This window comes from Selaginella moellendorffii, unplaced genomic scaffold (assembly GCF_000143415.4).
Source record: "Selaginella moellendorffii unplaced genomic scaffold, v1.0 SELMOscaffold_128, whole genome shotgun sequence".
Taxonomy (NCBI): Eukaryota; Viridiplantae; Streptophyta; class Lycopodiopsida; order Selaginellales; family Selaginellaceae; genus Selaginella; species Selaginella moellendorffii.
Genome location: NW_003314389.1, coordinates 135,749 through 139,134, shown reverse-complemented (window position 1 = coordinate 139,134; position 3,386 = coordinate 135,749). Strand labels below are relative to the sequence as shown.

Genomic DNA, 3,386 nt, shown 5'->3' with positions numbered 1-3,386 from the left:
ATTTGCAATAATGTGTTAGCTTGGACTATTGAAATATGGAGATTGTGATCCTAGGATACCATTATTTGCACGAATTTACGATGTTAGTTTTTGTAGCGGTGGATTGTAACACATTTGTTAAGAATTGATAATAAGATTGAAATGGTGACCTTTGTGGCTCGAACTCATGTTTCTATGCTCCCTGCCACCACAAGCCACTCTAAGGAAGCTCCTGAATCTAGTGTCAGGCAATGCAACTGATGTTAGATCTCTTCCTCTTGCAAGGATATGTGTCTGTCTGGGTATTTGCAAAGGTGATGAATCCAATTCTATTCTTCTTCCACATTTTGTCTTGGGTGATTCATTATTTGCTTTCATTGTTTGAGAGTGAAATGGCAAGAGACTGACTTTTTTTTTATGAAATCTCTGCTTGTGTCATTCTGACTTTGTAAGCATTGTTTTGTAGTCAAGAAAAGCCACAAAGGCTACAAATGTACTCCTATTTAACTATTTATTAGAACAAGAAAATATCATACTACACCTTACTATTTCTCATTCCCTAGACATTCCTTAGATGCTGCTCATAGAATTCCAGAAGCTGTAACTTGACTCCATAAAACATGAAAGAAGCAGTGAAAATGTACCTTTCATAGTTTAAAGGTTTTTTCTTGTTATTGAAAGATATCCAGAGGAGGTTAACACTTTAGAGCCTCACAAGCACCTCATAAACTGCCCTTAAAGAGATGGTGTTCAGTTCTATGGTTCTTTAAGAATACCTACCAGTTTGACTCGAACATGTCGTCATTAGGTCCATTGGAGAAAAGGGTAACCATAAATGCAGAGTTTTTATAAATAGTGTTTCCTTCAAAATACAGAAGCGACAGAGATGGATAAGAACAGTGGAGGCATGAGAATACATAGCATATCATCTTGTATGAGGTACAATTCAGTAGAATACTTTGTTCTTTGGGAATTACAGAAGTTTTGAAACTCTTACAGAATAGTCTGGATGTGGCCTAAAGAAGAAATTTTGTATGAAGGAAAGTTTGTGTGAAATTGGAAATGTTTATCTTCACTTTCTCAAGCACATCATGGATTTTTCTTTAGGAAATCATCAGCCACATGATGACATGCACCGTTGAGTCTTGACCAGCGTTCATGTACATGTTGAGCATGTCTATGATATGAGCGTCTTCCAGCACCTCTTTTTTGTCATCCAGCTGATCCATGAGCAACGAAAGAATGCTTGTTTCCTGCGGCTTTCCAGAAGCGCTGGTTGATCACGTCCTGGATAAGCTTGATGAGCTTTTGCTTCGGCCTGAAAATGAAAAAACATCACAAAGCTATGTACAATGCATATGGCTTTGTTGTAGGCAGTGCCGAGGAAGTTGATGGGGAGGGCCTGAATGCCTTGGTTGACAATGTAGTAGAAGGAGAAAGTCTCTTCCATGTCGAGACTGGAGTCTTTCCCATATAAAATGTAGAGGACAGTTAGAAACGTGAACTGTCATATCAGAAAAAACCCGTGTCAATAAGAAAACTAAGACAATTGCTTACCGGTTAGAAGAACGATCTTATCCTGCGTAGACCACCTCACAAGGGACGCTTTTATGTTGTTGACGATGAGGGGCACATACTGCTTGAGAGCTTTGGGATTGTTCACAGCGGGCTTGGAGCTTCAAGTGGCTCTTTCCAGTTAACCCTGCAAACAAATTTCGTCCAATGAGCACAACAGTGCTCTCCGGCCATCCTGTCTCAAAGCTGTCTTTACAAATTTGCATGCTGCCAGAACAGAAACGCCTTGTAAAACCCACTCGATTATACCTGAAACCAAGAAAAAGTGACAGTTAAACAAGCGAAAGAAAGTACAAGATCACTCAACTGCAATGTAGTCGGTCTTCCAGACTTGAAGCCTCTGAGAAAAGAAGCCACGTTGCCAAAGATCCCGGTGGAAGTGGAGGCTGTCCCGGCTTGAGCACCGTCTCATGGTACCACTTTTTGAGAAAACTCGAGAATGTCAGGACAGTGACTGCCACGCTGCTGTGGATTCCCAGTGAACAGCCTGGGATTTACTCAGCTGGCTATCTGGACAACTTGGAGGAAAAAGAAACCTTAAAATGGTATGGCATTGGCGCTCAGATATGGCATCTGATCGATTGAGCGGCCAGTCACGTTCATATTAGTCAGTGACGATAACTTGAGAGCGCCAGTGCACAAAGCTGCTGCATTGCCAGTGCGCTCCTTGCTGGGAAATTTCGAGCAAACACTGGATATTTCAATCGGCTCCAAAACTGTAAAACAGCTATACAACACAAAATTTAGGATTTTATCCCACCCAGATCACTGCAAGAATACTGCAACCATAAACTCTCTGCCTTTCAGTTCTGTAACGATAGAAAATCTACAACAGAACAACATGGCATTAGTGTTCAAAAAAAATATCTAAAGCGAGGGACAATGTAATCAAATTCTAAGGTTTTGCTTCTTGATCCAGCGAGCATCCGATGATGTGGGCGACATTTTGTCTAGCGTCCGGCTGCACGGCTTACGCTTGCCAGGCTTGTGAGGGATTAGCGAGCAGCATCTCTTGCTGATTGGAAAGAATCGGGTATTGCAGCCTCTTCGCACTCTCTTTGCTGCTCACATGGATGCTGCATGACCTCACGTGAGAAAATCCCGTGTAAGTTCTTGTGCAGCAGCAGCCACGATGATCATGGTCAGTGTGTCGATCTAGCCCAGACTCTTCCTTTTGCTTTAAAGTCATGCTGGAACGCGTCTCAGTATTGCTCGCTTTTTTTTTGCTTGGACCAGGGATTAATCACTTCCCTTACTCGCCTGGCAAGGATTTGTTTGGCACACAAGCTGTTCTATACATGAGCTTTGGGAAGTACCAAAGCAATCACAGGGACTCTTGGCATCGTGGCAACTGAATGATCAAGCTCTTATCGTCTGGTCTGGTCTCACTGTGCTTTGCCACATCCTTCTTCCCAATGACATTGTGGATGCTGACAGTAAATCTAGTGCTTTTCTCTTGGATTTATAACCATAGTTTCTTTGTTCTTCTGGCAGGAAGACTCTCGACATACAACTGGAATGCTGCATGGATTGCCAAAGAGAGTCAGTTCTGGTAATGTTCTTCCTCGTTTCTTTACCTTTTATACATAGAACAAGATGCACACTTCACAGGTATAATGCCTTGCTTGCTGTGTCCATAGTGTGCTACATCATGACTTTTGTTTTCTTGGGATATCTGTGTAAGTGGTTCAATCCTGCTTATCAAGATTGCAAGCTCAATCTCTTCTTTATCAAGAGCTCAGCATCTCTTTTTCTGCTATCTTCTTTAAACCCATTGCTAATCCATTCTAAAATTGTTCATTTTTAATTCTATAATACAGGGAACAACTCGA

General features: G+C 41.7%; 1 pseudogene; it reads left to right on the top strand.

Annotated features, from left to right (window-relative positions):
* The first annotated feature begins 2,486 nt into the window (after positions 1-2,486).
* On the top strand, positions 2,487-3,361 carry LOC112343024 (annotated as a pseudogene).
* The last annotated feature ends 25 nt before the right edge of the window (positions 3,362-3,386 follow it).